Source organism: Caloenas nicobarica, chromosome 3 (genome assembly GCF_036013445.1).
Source record: "Caloenas nicobarica isolate bCalNic1 chromosome 3, bCalNic1.hap1, whole genome shotgun sequence".
In the NCBI taxonomy this organism is placed as follows: domain Eukaryota; kingdom Metazoa; phylum Chordata; class Aves; order Columbiformes; family Columbidae; genus Caloenas; species Caloenas nicobarica.
In genome coordinates, this window is record NC_088247.1 from 23,160,728 (window position 1) to 23,178,238 (window position 17,511).

Below are 17,511 nucleotides of genomic sequence, written 5' to 3' on the forward strand. Positions count from 1 at the left end.
CGTGTGCTGGATGCCCCTCCAGGTGAAAGCAAACTGCGGCCTGCATTCTGCTGCTAAAGGGATAGAGAAAAATGCATTAGCAATGTCAATGGTGGCATACCACTTGGCTGCCTTTGACTCCAGTTCAAATTGCAGTTCTAGCATATCAGGCACAGCAGCACTCAACGGTGGCGTAACTTCATTCAGGCCACGATAGTCTACAGTTAGTCTCCACTCGTCACTAGACTTACACTCTGGCCAAATCGGGCTGTTAAAAGGTGAGCGAGTCTTACTGATCACACCCTGGCTTTCCAGCTGACGAATCATCTTCTGGATAGGAATCAAAGAGTCTCAATTGGTGCGATATTGCCGGTGATGCACCTTCGTGGTAGCAATTGGCACCTGCTGATCATCAACCATCAGCAGTCGTACAACAGAAGGGTCGTCTGAAAGACCAGACAAATCAGACAGCTGTTCAATATTCTCAGTGTCCACAGCTGCTATACCAAATGCCCACCTATACCCTTTTGGGCCCTTAAAATACCCTCTCCTGAGGTAGTCTATGTCAAGGATGCATGGAGCACCTGGACCAGTCACAATGGGATGCTTTTGCCAGTTTTTTCCAGTTAGGCTCATTTCAGCCTCTACAACAGTCAGTTCCTGGAATCCCCCAGTCACTCCAACAATATTGACGTGTTGTGTTCCTTTATACTTGGAAGGAACTATCATGCAGTGAGAACCAGTGTCCACCAAAGCTTTGTACTCCTGGGGGTGTGTTGTACCAAGCCATCGTATCTGTACAGTCCAATAAGCTCTGTTATCCCTTTCCTCCGCCTGGCTGGAGGCAGGGCCCCTCTAATTTCTGTTTTGCACAGTCTCTGGGTATGAATTAGAGGTTCCTTCAAGAGCATCAGAATCTCTTCTGCCCCTTTTGTAAACTGGAGCAGCCACTTTCCTAGGAGCTTTTCCTTTTAACTCACGTACTCGTTCTTGAAGTTCTGAGGTAGGTCTTCTATGCCATCTATTCATGTTTACTCCCTGCTCATGCAGGAGGAACCACAGTGAACCTCTTTTTGTGGACTGCCTCCGTCCTCTCTCTTGGGATTGGAAGCGCCTTCTCCTAATAGCTGAAATATAGGGTCGTGCAGGTCATGAATGGTACGTGTCTTCTCTGAGTGCTTTGATTTCTTGCAACAGCTTTTCAAACCGGTCATCAGATTTTTCACACAGTCTCTCCACAGCAGAGACACAAGCCCGTAGAGAACCAGCAAGGCTGTCCTCGTAGTCTCAGAGCTGCTCAATCATGTCAGAAACCCTTTGTCTACCACTAGCTGTCCAGATCATTCCTGCCAATGACTTAGCATATGCAGGTGGTGCACTTTGTACAAATCTGTGCCACATAGGTCATGGACAATCAATTCTATCTGGGTCTGTCCCCTCTTGGCTGTTTGGCCCAAAATAGATGATCTCTTGCACAGCTAATTCTCTCAGGAACTGGATACCTCTCTCCATAGTATTCCATTTCCCTAATGTGCATATGCAATCTTCCTTGTAGGGAAATCTTACTTTCATAGCTGTCAGGAGTCAGGTCCAGAGGGTAGTGGGGTTGTGCTCTCTTGAAATTGCCCTATCAAGGGTAGAATCCTTTGACAGAGATCCTAGCTGCTTGGCTTCACCACCTTCCAATTCTATTGTTTCAGCCCCATTATCCCAGCATCGGAGCAACCAGGTTACAATATTCTCGCCTTCACAACGACTATAGTCTTTTTGCAGATCTCTCAGTTCACCTGGAGAAAAGGACCGAGTAGTGGTCACTTCCTCTCCTCCCTGCGCTGATGATGCCCCTTGAGTTGATGTTGGCCCTGTGCCATCATCTACTGGCCCTTTGCCATCACCTGCTAGCCCTTTGCCATCACCTGCAGCACGAGTAGTCTTTCTTGTGACTTTCTTACAACCAGCAACTGATGCAGATATGGGGTCACCATCCTTTGAATTCTTTCCAGAGTCTGGATGACTGTCACCGGCGTTGACATAATCACAGTGGTTGTTATGATTACAACAGCAACAGTGCCCAGTGTGTGAGGAAGGAGGGGCTGCCTTGTTAGCCTTTGAGGCTGGAGGAGTAACAGTATCTACAGTGGAGGAGGCAGCAGCGACCTTGGCAGCCGGAGCCTGAGCCTGTGAAGCCACCGCAGTGTCTGCGATCAGGGCGGCAGGGGCTGCAGCTGCAGCCTTAGCTGCCTTTCGTTTCGAGCGGCTCGGAGTGCTTTTTGCCTCAGCAGACGCAACGCAAGTCTCAGGACTCAAAAGAGACACAGACCTCCTATTTAACCTCATTTCTCTTAACACTAGCACAAACTGACACACATTCAGCAAGCCAAATAGCACCATCATAGCTCTATCAAAGCTCCAAGATATTCAAAGCTCTCAAAAACATTCGTAAACTGTCCTAGCGCGAAAGCGAAAGTATTGTTAGTCAACCTTTCTAAAGATTCGCTTGACCAATTAGCAAACACATAGCTGTGTTGCTCTTTTATCTCTCCTGGAGGTTTTTCAAAGTGAAGGAGAAACGAGTAGAAATTCATTATCGGCTGCAGTATAATGAAGTAAATCAATGCCAAACCACACAGCATCATCATAACCATCGTCCAGTTTCTTGTTGTTACATAATATACACATCGATTCATGAAGAATGACCAACACAGGTAGGGAACCATGGAACACAATGTAGAAAATAACTGATACAACTTAGGCCACAGCATCTTTAAAACAATTTAATTCACTCTTCCTTAATGACACTAGATAATGTCTGAAGCACACAGACCCACGAGTCTCACAACTCTATGAGTTGGCACCGTGCCAAGAAAATTGAAAGGTACGTCAGAGCACTGGGAAAGCCGAAAATCTCTAAATTTACCACTTTTTAGTACCAAAATTTAACCCTTTCTGTGCCCCGCGTTGGGTGCCAATTATCTGTTGTGGTTTGATTGTGGGGTGACAATAAAACCATGGCAGATGTATTGTTAACCTCCTTTCTCCCCCTTTTCCCCTTCAGCCCCTCCCTCTCCCCCCTTCCCACTAAGGACAGGCAATTGGGAGGGAAAGAAGGACAGAGAGAAGAGAGTTGGAAAAAATTAAAAATGTTTTACTAATGCTACTAATAAAAATAGAGAAAATAATACAAAATACACAAAACCAATCTTGAAAGTCCTGGCAACTGCTCCGGCAGATGTGGGGCCGGCACCCGAAGTCCTGGACTGGACTCTGCAGTCAACTGGAGCTGGATTCAGTCTGTCACTGGGCCTCAGTTTGCAGGGACAACTCACAAGGTCCTCTCCCAATGTCGGCCATAAGGAAAAGGGATGAGGTCCTCATGATCCCCCACTTTTATATGAAGTATGACGTGAATAAGATGGAATACTTTAGTTGGTTAATTTTTCAGTTCACCTCCTGCTTGCACATCTTGCAGGATGCATCATTATCAATGACCTTGCTTTCCATTGCTATGTCTACCAAAACATGTACCTAACTTTCAGGAAAACCGCAGTTAGTAAGAAGACTTTAGCTGACAGGGAAATTCACTAAAAGAGAAACTTGTTTTTAACAAAACCAGGACAACCTCATACAATTGGCCTCAGCCCAACGACCCAGCATGTCTAGATCCTTCTGTAGAGCCTTCCTACGCTCCAGCAGATCAACACTCCACCAAACTTGGTGCTGTCTGCAAACTTACTCAGAGTGCACTTGATCCCCTCATCCAGATCATTGATAAAGATATTAAAGAGAACTGGCCCCAGTGCTGAGCCCTGGGGAACACCACTTGTGACCGGCCACCAACTGAATTTGACTCCATTCACCAGGACTCTTTGGGCCTGATCATCCAGCCGGGTCTTTACCCAGCAAAGAGTATGCCCGTCCAAGCCATTGGCAGCCAGTTTCTCCAGGAGAATGCTGTGGGAAACAGTGTCAAAGGCTTTACTGAAGTCTAAGTATATAACATCCACAGCCTTTGTCCCACTTACTAGTTGGGTCAAGTTTTCTTAGAAGGAGGCCAGATTGGTCAAGCAGGACTTGCCTTTCATAAACCCATGCTGACTGGGCCGGATTTCTTGGTTGTCTTATATGCACTGCATGATGGCACTCAAGATGATCTGTTCCATGCCCTTCCCTGGCACTGAGGTCAGACTGACCAGCCTGTAAATTTCCGGGGGTCTGGCTAACGGCAGCTCAGTATGAGTCAGAAGAGTGCCGTGGCAGCCGAGAGGGCAAACCACATCCTGGGGTGCATCAAACATACTGTAACCAACTGGTCAAGAAAAAGTTATTATCTCACTGTGTTCAGCATTGGTGCAGCCTCAACTTAAGCGCTATGTGCAGTTCTGGGGTCCACGATTTAAGAAGGATGTGAAGGTCCTTGAATGCGTCCAGAGGAAAGCAACAAAGCTGGTAAAAGGGCTGGACGGAATGCCCAATGAGGAGCGGCCGAGGACTTTGGGCTTGTCTAGTTTGAAGAAAAGGAGGCTGAGGGGCAATTTCATTGCTCTCTGCAGCTTCCTGAGGAGGGGAAGTGGAGACGGAGGCGCTGGTCTCTTCTCCCTGGTATTGAGTGACAGGACAGATGGAAATGGTACAAAGCTGCACCAAGGGAGGTTCAGACTGGACATGAGGAAGCATTTCTTTACCAAGAGGGTGATCAAACAGTGGAGGAGGCTTCCTAGAGAAGTGGTTGATGCCCCAAGCCTGTCAGTGTTTAAGAGCCATTTGGACAATGCACTTAAAAATGTGCTTTAACTTCTTGTCAGTCCTGAAGTGGTCAGTCAGTTGGACTAGGAGATTGTTGTAGGTCCCTTCCAAATGAAATAGCCTAGTATTCTATTCTATTCTATTCTATTCTACTCTATTCTAGTCTAGTCTAGTCTAGTCTAGTCTAGTCTATTCATATTTAAAAATATTTCCTCAGTGCTTCTGTACATATTCATGAAAATATGTAAAGACAGTGTAGTTCCTCAGTCACCTGAATATTTGTCAGTTAAGAACTCTTTTTTCAAAAAGGCAACCTTAAATGAAGCTTTAAGATTGTAACAGTTTTTAAACACTGCTTCACACAATTTCCTGAATACGTATAGCATTTATCCATTTTCTCTTACATTAATTTGTCACTGATACTTTCTGGTTTACATCTCAAGCTAAGTCTCTTTATCTTGTTTCAGTTTACTTAGTCTACCACAACAAAAATAAAATCTATTTGGTTTTGTGACAGATGTGAATATTCCTATGTGAATGTTCATAAAAGTAATTTAAAGATGAGAATTAGAAAAACAGTAGCAAAATCTTAACTTTATATGTTGAAAGAAATTGTAACAGTCAGATAAGAAGACTGAATTAATGTTAATGAGAATAATAAAAAACCCCACCTGATTAAATAAAAAGGGCTAAGCTGAAACCATATATCATAAATCGGAGAAATAGGGGAGAAAAAATCAATTCACCTAAAACGATACGTCAAAAATTTCCTCAGAATGCTCTTTCAATAAAATACTGAGCAGATGATCTTTTAGATCTTTTGCTCTTTTATGAAGTCTTAATACTATCTTCATGTGGAAATCTGCCAGCGAACCTCAGTCTTTTCAATTTCCACTCAGCTGTCTCAATTATTTGTTGGATCTTTAGCATCCTTGATCTCACAAACATTCTGAATAAAAGCAAAGGTATGCTATTCATACCACACTGCTGTCTTCACTGGCTTTGGCAAGATTTCGAACATAATCTAGAGTGTAAAAATTGGCTGCATAATGTTACAAATATTTTTATATGCTTTCTTTCTCTATATTAGTGTTTTCTTCTTCCCTATCTCTGTCTTTTTTGGCTTAGATAAAGAGAGCCAGTTCAGTGAACCAAGACTATCTTTATCACAGAGCTGCTGTGAGCCACAGGGAAAGAGCAGCTAAAAAGTGGTCTCTTAAATAGCCTGATGTTTCTATAAGTTTGCAGGGTCTTAAAGGAGTAGTTCAGACTGCCTATTGTGCATGCCATTCTTTTCTCCATCCTTTTGTAATTTGTCTTGTTTCATCTTGAGTGAAAGTAGATCCGACTTCAACAATAAAAAGAGCTTTTGACCTTCTCAGTTAACCATTGGGTAGAACTAATTCTACCTCAGGGCAGGAACTAGATGACCTTTCCAGACCTATATTGTAAGATTTTCTACTATAATATTTTCTCATTTTCACAAAAAGAGAAGTCATTACCATCTAAAAGACTGGCAAACGAGAAGCTTTCTTTAGCTAAGGGAAAATGAAATAAGGGATGTTGCAAAATGAAAGCATTACTGAATACTGAGCGTTTTAAATACTTTAATGGATTCTTGTTCTAGGTGTCTAAGCAAATTACACAGGTTTTTAATGGTGACTGTAAATGAGAAACCAAGCAGACCAATATAATATTACTTGAAACACAAAACCATTCTGAATTCCTTCGTGTTCTACAATAACCTCAAAAGGAATTACAAACCTGGTTTTGAGGCTCAGGTAAGAGGCTCTCAACAAACTGGCGGAACAAACAAAATGATCAGGTACTGGTATCACAGGCAACTGCTGAAGTTAAGACCTTTGTTTTTCTTTTTTCTTTTTTTTTTTTTTAAATAATTTTGTTTAAAGTTTGAGGTAATAAAATAATTATGTAACTACGAACCAACAAAAACATAATTAATGCCCCCTGAGTGTCTCTGTTCAGAAAATCCTCAGCTCAACTGTCTGTGTAGCATGCTTATATACAAATAATGCTAGGTAAAAATGTAGGCTTATGTTTTGGAAATAATATGTGTTTGTCATGTATATGATATGAAACGATCAAAGTAAAATTCCAGATCTGAACTGTTTGATGAACTTGTGGAAGTTTTCCATTGAAGATACAGAATATCACAAAAACTGAATGAAGATTTTATGTGGCACACGGCAATAAAAAAAGCTGTGTAACTGGAGAGATCTGAGATGGCAATAGTCATAAAAAGGAACAGTAGGCTTATTAATCCAGCAAAAGCATCCATGCTAACCATGTTTCCTTTAAACCAAAATAGTCTTGTGTAAAGAATCTCAACAGTAAATGGAGGCTGGTGGTAGTGAGAAATGGAGAAAGGAACTGGGCATCCATTTGTTATTCTGGGAATTTCTTCACTTTGGAATGTGAACTGGGAACATAAAGGGAAAGGAAAGGTTTAATAAGATTCAAATATATTTGTTCAAGTTTGGCAACACTGAGATATGTGGAAATCAAGGCAATGGACTCCTCTTAAAAATGTTAGAGTATTTCGCTTATTATATCTATATTATTGATTCATTCTTTTTATGCTTTTCTAAATTTTTGCAGTGTTTGCCTTCTGTTTGATAAAAATTTTGCCTTATAAACAAATTATTCTTTTCAACTGAGGAGGCAGCACCTATTGTGTTTTTTCCATGTATCCTGGGTAGCTGTGCAAACTGATCAGATTCTACAGCTCAAAAATAATAGTAATAATCCTCCAGTCCTAGATATTTAACCCAGCTCCATAGCTTTATTGTCCATTTTTAGATGTCCTAACTGTTTCTAAACAAATAAATGTGTACAGAATAAAGAGCCTTGATCTGCAGTTAAGTTCCAAATCAACAGGGAGATGCTACCCCAGTAAAGCATAGCTGCATTCACACAGAATTTGCTGCTTAGGATTCCTAAACTAGGAATCCCAAAGTTAGTTACATTGTGTATACTGAAAGGAGATAAATCTATTATTTTCTTGAATTTCTTAGAAGTTAATTTTATATTTGGAATTTTATTTTAGATGAGATTTAATTCCCATGCATAATAGCTAATTCCTAAAAACTGCATTATTCTGCCTGAAAATAATTCAAATTCACTTAAGCTTTCATTTTCAGATAATAAAGATATAATATTTGTTCAAGATTTTGTACAAACTTCTTGCAGCTGTTATACAAGAAATTGGGACAAACATTCATATCAAACTGATTTTTTTCTGTCAAATGCATGCTGACATTTTTAATTGGTCAGTATACATGCACATGAAATACTTCAGAAAGTACTCTGTTTTCCTCTTTTCTCTCACCTTCACTGTTACCAGTGTGGGGGTTTTTTTCAGCCATGCTTGTCTTTTCTGTGAAGAGTATGATCTTCTATCCGTGGTTATTAAAAAATTGTTTTGACTTTTTTTTTCTCCCTCCTGAAATTGGAAGAACCTGGATTCAAAACTATGAAAAATATATTTATTTTTAAAAAAATCTTAACTTTACATTTCTTACTGAATGAAATCTCAACAATATCTGCAAGAAGGAAAAGGGTAGTTTATTCAAATACAAAGAATTAACTCTTAGCAAAGATTGTATGGTTCCGTCTGTTAGACCACAGTCGGGATATCACATCCAGTTTTGGACTTCCCTTAGTGGAAGGATGGGTACTTGAATAAACTGGAGTGAGTTAAGAGAATGCCGCCAGGATGGCAGCAGCTCTTCTGTGAGGAGAAATGAAGGGATCTGGGCTTGTTCAGCCTGAGCAGATACGGCTTCAGGGGCACCTAACAGCAGTCTGCCAGTGCCGATGGGGAGGTTACTGAAAAGGCAGAACCAGGCTCTCCACAGGGGTACATGGTGGGAGGATGAAGGACAGTGGCCACATGTTGAAATAAAAGAGGTTAAAATTAAATATAAGGAATAACATACTCACCAAGACAACAGCCCAGCAGTGGAGGAGGTTGCCCAGAGTACATCCTTGGAGGTTTTCAAGAGCCTCCTGGATAAACCTCTAAGCAACCTGACTTGAGCAAGAGCCTAAATCAGATATCTCCTAAAGTCTCTTCCAATATGAATTGTCCTGTGATTCCATGACTGTAGTTCCAGTTAATTTTTGTGACTACATTTGCTGAAGAAAACCTAATTTCTTTTTATATATTTTAAAGAATTGCTTGCTTGAGGTCTTTGGTGACTACAATCTCTTTTAATTTGAATACTATTTTAATCTATCTAGGAAATAAATGCTTTTTTTAAAAAAAATATACATTAAATATATTGTGGAAGTTTTATATCTAGGTTGTGAAAAATGTAAGTCTATTCTGACAAAAAAAAGTGCATTAACATCTTTTGTTTTAACAATTTTATTTAAAGAAAAAATCTAAAGGAATGAATCCTAAAGTGTATCTATAATAAACCCAGACTGTCTTGCTTATTTAAGACAAGCTCACTTTAGGGAAAGCTAGCTATCCATGGCGATGTTGTTTTTCTACAATGAAATTGAACTAAGAGACTAAGTTAACATACATTGTGCATAGTTGTCTGAGGGTGGAAAATGTATGCATTGTTTGAGAATGGGATAAGTGTTAAAGCCCTGCATAGTGTAGAAGTCAAATGAGATACAGACCGTTTAGGGAGATCCTCTTGGAGTGGGTAATCCTCTGAGATCCCAGTGAGAGCTCACTGGAACAATTCGTAACTGCCTTGATATAGAGCAAGCTAAATATTAAGTGGCATGGAAGATAAATGGACCAATACTACAAAAATTCAAGAGTTTCATCTCTTCATTTCAGCTGTGATAGAGAGGCAGAAATAAATTGTATAGTTGTACAAATGATGCAACTAAGAAGAAAGTGAGGAATTCAGTTAACAATGTAATATCACACTATAATTGGACAATCATAATATCATTATGAATCTGTTCACAAGAACAGCACCTTTGCAGTTTGTTAAATATGATTCAGCAATCATTAACTGATTCAGTTAAAGTGCAAGACAGACAAAATAAGTTTATAAATAATCCTAGAGGTTTTAAGAAGGCAAACATTGGAATGCTAGGAAAATAAGTAGTTAATTAGAGTGAATGGTTTGGGAAAATTAAAGATTTGAATTCAGAGAACGCTTGGAGGAAGTCTTATTTTACTTTTAAGTGAAATGTGCCAATAGAATTAGAGCATATATTCAAAGACAAAAATGAATACTTGTATGGAAGGGCTTTTCAGTATGAATAATCACGTGAAAAAGGATATAAAAGAAAAATGGAGACAAAAAGAAAGTGTAGAAGGGATTCTTTAAGAGGAACAGAGACAAAAATAATGGGGAAAAGGAATTCATAAAGAGAAAGATAATGTTTCAGAGGTTAAAGTGGTAAAGACTAAACACTTTGAAAGCCTTACCCTAGCATTAGAAAATAAAATGTTTGGGGTTTTTTTTACACACTAATTGCTATACAATATTCTTTACATAAATAAAGAGGGGAAACTAAAAAATAAGGAGGCTTCTGTATACTTAGAATCAGAAAGCAGCAAGGAAGAGCTACAAATTGCCAAAATTTTTTACTAATTCTACCCTTGGTGAGGTGTTTGTTTGTTTGTTTGTTTGTTATTTGGGTTTGGGTTTAGGTTGTTTTGGTTTGTTATTCTTTTTTTTTTTTTTTTTTAATTTGAGGGTCATTGTGAAGGTAATATACATTATTTGCTGCAGATCAGAAGACCGTGATGCAAATTACAGTGTGGAAGTTAGAAACAAAATTATTATTTCTAAGCGCGAAAGAATTAAAGAACTTGATAACATCTATTCAAGTCAACTGAATGAATTAGCACATGGTATTACAAATCTAGCAGAAGCTATTCAAAATTAATCTGTAAATCTGGTAGTAGTAAATTTGGAGAAGAAAAAAAAATCTAGTATTAAGATATAAAGCAATGGGGAAAAAAACATGATCCAAGCAGTTAGTTTGATTATACTGTTATGCAAAGCATTGGAACAGATTTTGAACAAGCACTAATTAGGGGCATAGATGTAAATGGAACTTACATTACAACATGGTTTTGTCTCATACAGATTGTATCAGACTAATTTAATCTTTTTAGATAACTGGCTTCCTAGAGGGGCTAATAAAATAAAACTATTCAGATTTAAGCTAAATGTTTGATAAGATTTATTGATGGTAAATTAGTATTAAATGTGGTGATGACAGGGCTTAACATGAGATGTGAAAGAAGATTTTTAGGGCAGAGACTATCCCCAGCTATACACAAACAGCTAGATGGGCTAGAGAAAAATCAGTATAGATACCTCTCAAACATCAGCATTGGGATTGGTCATATATACTATATCTGTTTATGACATTGAGGTGAAAACGACGTATATGCCTGAAAAATGTCAAAGCAAGAAGCTGCTGAGACTGCATCAAGAGGATTTGATCATTCTAAAGAGAGAAATCACACAGAATGAATGCAATTTAATAGCATATATGAACAGACAGTGACGTAGCTATAAAACAAGGCTACTGCTATTGTAGAATGCATCAGGTGAAGCACTCTTGTGAGAGAGAGGAGAATGTAAATACCCTACACAAGGCATCACTAAGGTCTCATCTGAAATATTGTGTACCTCTCTAATCACTTCTCTCCAGAATGTTTAACTTAAATTGGATCAGATTCAGATAAGAGATATGATTAAAAGAATGGAATATTTACCTTACAGAGAAAAGATTAAGGAGAGTTCTGTTTGTCTAGTTTAACTTAGGAAGGTTAAGAGGGGATATAATGACTCTTTATAACTACATTCATAGAGGATATATCCAGGCAAGAAAAATCCTCTAATTGTAAGAATACTATTAGTGCTGGATAAATGGCTACAAATAAGTTTAGACTGGATGTCATATAAGGTTTCAGATCATATCACAAATGAACTTCTGAAATAACTATATGAATATCTTTGTGAGGTAAAGAATAAAAATTACTTTAAAGTGCAATTTGCTAAGTCTATAGAGGCATGGACAAAAAAAAAATCACAGAGTCAAGAATACTTTGTGAAATTGTGTTCTACTGCCTCTGTGCAGTTCAAAAAGATATTGGAATGTGGTTGGGTTTTTCTGGTTGTTATTTTGGAGGGGACTTTGCAAGCCATGTGTATTTTATTGCATTGTGTAGAATTCACTGTCCAAATAAATTGCTTGTTTATACTCTGGATTACATTGGTCATCCAGCATGGAGTCAGAAGGTAATTTTTTCCAAGACTGGATAGTCAAGGAATAGCAGCGATTCGTTTGCTCATTCTTGAGTGTTGGTTAAGATATATTGGGCAAGTCTCTGGTGTTCTAGTAAAAGGAAAAAAGCAGAGAACTTGGAGTATCTGTAGAGCTCTTTTGTGCTGTGTACTGTTCTTCTTTTTAATTTTGTAGTATCAGTAAACTTAATCGCATAGCCATTTACTTCTTCTTCCATCGTCCTTTTAATTGGTTATATAGTACAACACCAAAAAAGTTAGAAGAGAAAGAAGGGCTGCCTGGAATGCTAGAAAGCAAGGCTTGTCTGATTAGACTGTACACTTGACTTTATTCTTATCTTTCCCTATCTAATAACTTTACTGCCCATTCAGTAATTTCAGCCAAGGGGTAAAATGTTCAAAGATTTGAAGTTTTGAAGATTGTTATGAAAAACAGGAGCTGGACACAAGATAAAGATCCAAATCAGCGTCTCTAGACAGAAAAAGTAAATTGTAACTCAACCTCTTATCTATTTCATGAGACAGCCTCCAGCTGGCAATATACTTTATCATTTTTTTAATCAATACGCTTTCGATATACATTGCTTATTGTATTCCTGTTTTTGATATACATTTCTTATTGTATTCCTGTGCACGGGGTCTGGTTGGGATGGAGCTATGAAGTTAAGTTTCTTCAAGTTAGCCTGTATGGTGCTGTGCTTTGCATTTGTGGCTAAAACTGTGTCAATAACACACTATTTGGTTATTGCTGAGCAGTGCTTGCGCAGTATCAAGACCTTTGCTTCCCTCCAGCTCCAAAAGTCTGTAAGGTGGAGGTGACCAAGAGATTGGAAGTGGACATAGTTAAGACAGCTGACTGAAACTGACATCTCCTCACCTGCAGGGAGAGGAGAGTGAATGAAATGGGGAGTGGGTGTTTGATCTGCTCTCCAGAGTCACCACCACATCCTATAAGTGAATGCATTTTGCTGAATCAACCACAGCTTCATATCAACCACTTGACAGGATGTGTGAACTGGAGACATGGGAGGAAGAGCAAACTGCCAACAAGAGAGAAATGAGAGTGCTGGCAGAGGGAATATCAGTCTCTCATCAACTGAATTGCCTCAGTATTCAACTGTTATTACTTACTTGTCTTCCTGGTGGAAACTGAGTTTTAGCTAACAACTTTGGTCAAACAAGACAACATTAAGAGAACAGGGAAAATCAGATACTAATTTTAGTTACAGATGTAGTTATTAATGGGACTGATATCAGAATCTTCTTCAAAGCCTTTACATTAGTCAAAATTTTAACAGATTCGGTCTCCAAAATTGTAGGAAAATATGTTTTTTTTCTGGTCCATTTAACAAACATTTTCATTTCAGAAAACAGGCAGGAGGTACATCAAAATACTTACGAATGACTGATATATTTTCATTAATCGTATTTACTTCCACCTTTCAATACTAGAGAAAAAAGTGTAGTTTTGTAAAAGAAATGCATATCGCAAATATTTATTTGCTTGAAAAGAGTGCTTCTCCCAGTGTTCCTTGAAACCGGACAGAAGGTGATATGTTGAATCTTAGTGGACCCATTTTGTTGCAAACCAAAGAGGTTCCTAAAAAAAAAAAAAAAAGTCAACAGTGGGAAAGATGCTTCCTGTTACAGCATATCCTGCTGGGAATGGATGAAATTACTGTAAGTATGGACTTATAAAGTATTTCTTATAGAAATTAACAATTTCATTTTAAGATAACAAGATATAAACACAGATGAAAATTGAAAATATAGTATTAAAATATCATACATTGTAAAATATCATTCTGTTAGGCACTGTAGCTTCACAGTATGCCACTGTGTGTGGAAGAATTGAAACTTATTTTCCACTATCTTTTCTTTGGAGATTAATCAAACCATTTATATACTTTTAAATAGCTTGATCTTTGTGAATTATTGTTTGGTTTGTAGCTAATTCATCCATCTATGTAAATACAAACTAATGCAATTCAATAGAACTGCAGTGAATATTTGTGATTATCAGTAACAAAGGATTTATGAACATGAATACATAAAGAGTCAAAAGAATGCTCTAAAGCTATCCAATAATTTTCCAGAGTTGCACTTACTTGAACTGCAATCTGGATATTATCTGACAGCAGCAAATTATCATGAACTCTTTTTTTTGAATTTGCAATTAAAAAAAGTGATTCTTATAATATACTGCAAATATTAAATATTAGCAGAAGTATGTTAAGTCTCTATTATTTTTAGTTTCCACTTATGCAGAACAGCTGTTTCGCAGACTCCTTACACAGAGCCCCAGAGGAATCTAAATCAATTCACCATCTTCTCCAGCTAAAATTAGTTTCAGCCTGTTCTTTGATCTAGCTTCCAGTGGAGGGCCAAAGCAAACAGACAACATCTGGGGGAAAATCTGTTTAGGTATCTTAAATGTGTATAAAAGACTAGCTGATGGAACCCTTCCTATGGGTACAGATTCTACGTACTGAGTAAAATTATTTTACCTATGTATGGTTTGGGGAATTCTTTTCTCTATGGCAGGAAGTACCTGCAGTTCTCCTACAGGGTATTAATCAGCACATCTAAACTCACAAATACTGTCTAATAACTAGCCTAAGCAGAGCAGGAGTTGCCAGGGGGAATTTCTGGCTTTGCTGGAGGTCCTACCCAGGAGTCCCTGTGCTGTCATGTGGCCTGGACTATTGTCAGTCTCCTTGTTGTGACTCTGCCTAGAAATTCAGTAATTCCCAGCAAATCAGTTCATTGTGTCATCTATGCAGAAGCTAACTGGGGCCTTCCCAGAGCTTGCTTAGGATGACTGAGTGCACTGGAAATGCACACAAGCTCAACTCTTATGCCCAGCTACACCACAGTTGTATGGGGCAAACCTCTGTCACCTTCAGCTTTACAAACACAGTAACAATAATATATATGTTTGTATATATACCTTACTTATATATATTAAACTAATCTTCTGAATGCTTGAAGCTCCACATCTCCTACAAACTGCTTATTCCTAGGAAATATGCATGAAGTTGGTTGCCTTTAAGACTACTATCCTTCTCCTACATTTGTTGAATGAACCACTAGGTTAACAAGATATTGAGATGGAGACAGACAGAATGGTACTATATATATGACTCATCATAATTGTCTAGTTTTGTGAGAATATAGGCTTAAAATAAATGTTTGAATGTTTAGATAGTGGCATAGTTTAGTATCCAGGTTGTTTGTGTTCTGTTCCCTTCGCTCAGAATTATTTATATAAACTACTCAGTCCTACTCTTTCTCTGACCTGCATACTGAGGACGTCCTTGTTAATAAAAGCTTCCTGGAACTGTTGGCATGTAAGAATGCAAGTGTTACTTTGAATGCTACGGGGTTCTTTTTAGTCATTTAGCAAATAAGAAAATAGGAAATACAACATTAATTTTGTTCAAATGCATATAGATACACACCTAACTCTGTCCAGTTCACTCTACTCACAACATGCCTCTGCTCATGACAGAATAAAAGACCACATACTTTCTTCTAAGATATCCAGATGTCTCCCTAGGAATTTTCTTTCTGTTCAATCCTAGTTGAAGTACAAAGATGATATCATAGAATCGTAGCATCATTTTGGTTGGAAGAGACCCTCAAGATAATCAAGTCCAACCCTTAACCCAACACTGGCACTAAACCATGTCCTGAAGAACCTCATCTACACATCTTTTATACCCCTCCAGGGATGGTGATGCAGGTAAGGGGAAGTTAAACTGATTTTAGAAATCATGGTGAAAGCAAATGTTATCTTCTACAAACAGCTTGGCAATCCTGGTTCTGGTACTAAATCCCCAAACCCTATTTAAATAGGAAATTGTTAATCTGCAGTTGCACAATGGTATTAGGGTGGGCTCAAAGCTCCTTTTCCAGAAGAGTAATAAATGGCCAAGAGAACAGGCTTCGTGCTGCCTGTCGCCTGGGACATCCCAGCATGACAGGCTCCACAGCATCCTGCACCCCTTGAGATGTGGACCAGCCACGGTGTTGTGCTTTTACTTATCCTGGTATATATGATGACATTATCACAGAATCACTGAATGGTTTGGGTTGGAAGGGACCTCTGGAGATCATCTAGTCCAACTCACCTGCTGAAGCAGGTTCACCTAGAGCAGATCACACAGGAATGTGTCCAGGAATGTCTTCAGAGAAGGAGACTCTACAACTTCTCTGGGCAGCCTACCATAAAACTTAAATTAATTTTTCTGAGATTTGAAGCAGTATGGGAGAAAACATGCCCTTTTAACACTGGTTTGCAGAAATGTTACATTTGTACTTAGTTATTTGAGAGCAGACTTTGTCTTTTTATTTTAAACTCAGATTCAGACTCACCTTAAACTCCCAATTTACTGTGAAGCATGATTACATCTCTACATTTTTGTACATAACATATGCTTTTTTACAGAACGAAAATATAATTTTTGCCCTGTTCTATAAACATAAGTCCATATTTAATCATGACATTCTCCAACTAATATTTTTCACCTGATGGGGATATTAAAAAGTTGTTACATTTTTTAGCTATCCTACTCTTTCATCTGGTTCAAAACCAGCTTTAATGAAGGAAAATAAGTCCTATTCGTAATATAATGAGAGAAAGTATTATGTTATTAAGGTCTCTGCATTTACTATTCATTATAATCAGCTGATTCCTAAATGTGGAAAAATGTGTCTTTATTTCCATCAGAAGTAGAGAATATTTTTTTCTAAAAAGCAAGGTTAGTCCTCTGTAAAGTCATAAGCTTATGAAGCTACTTTGTACTTCATTACGCATATATTTATATGTGTATATAATAATGCTTTTCTGTTTGTTGCTTAGGATACTTTCCACTCATTTGAAATAAATAGTTGAGATAAATATTTTTGCAAATCCATGTTACATATTAAAATGCTCAAAGTATTCTTTTTCTGCACAATTTAAAAGATCTTTGAAAAGTGATCCTCTTACCACTAATAACAAATTTCCCTTTTGTGAATCATTAGTAATTCAGATCTGTCAGTTAGTGGAACACAGGTATTGAAATTGATGCAAATAATTTAATTTATTCTCACTTAATAAGCATCTAATTCATTAAAGAACAAAGAGCTTGATAATTTCTATCAGAAATGGATTTTATTTGTTCAAGAGGCTTTGTAATGCTCTCAATAAGAGCCATGCAGAAGGTAGCTGTCAAGTCACATAAAACTTGCTTTGGCATCCACACTTGAAATTAAAAGCAGACATTACATTTATTAAAAGGTGGAGTTTACGTGATGTTGAAGACGAATATACAAAGAACTTTCTCATTTATTTTAGTCACTAAAATGATACACTACTTAAAAGATAGAAAAAACAAAAATGATGATGAAAACACAATCTTCAGATACCATTTCTAAGATCTGAGAGAGACCAGCAGAGTATTTGTGCCACAAGTTATAATTAAATTAGTTGCCTGTGCCCACAGCAACTTTTGGAGTTACAGGATACGCTTCTGCTCAGAATTTG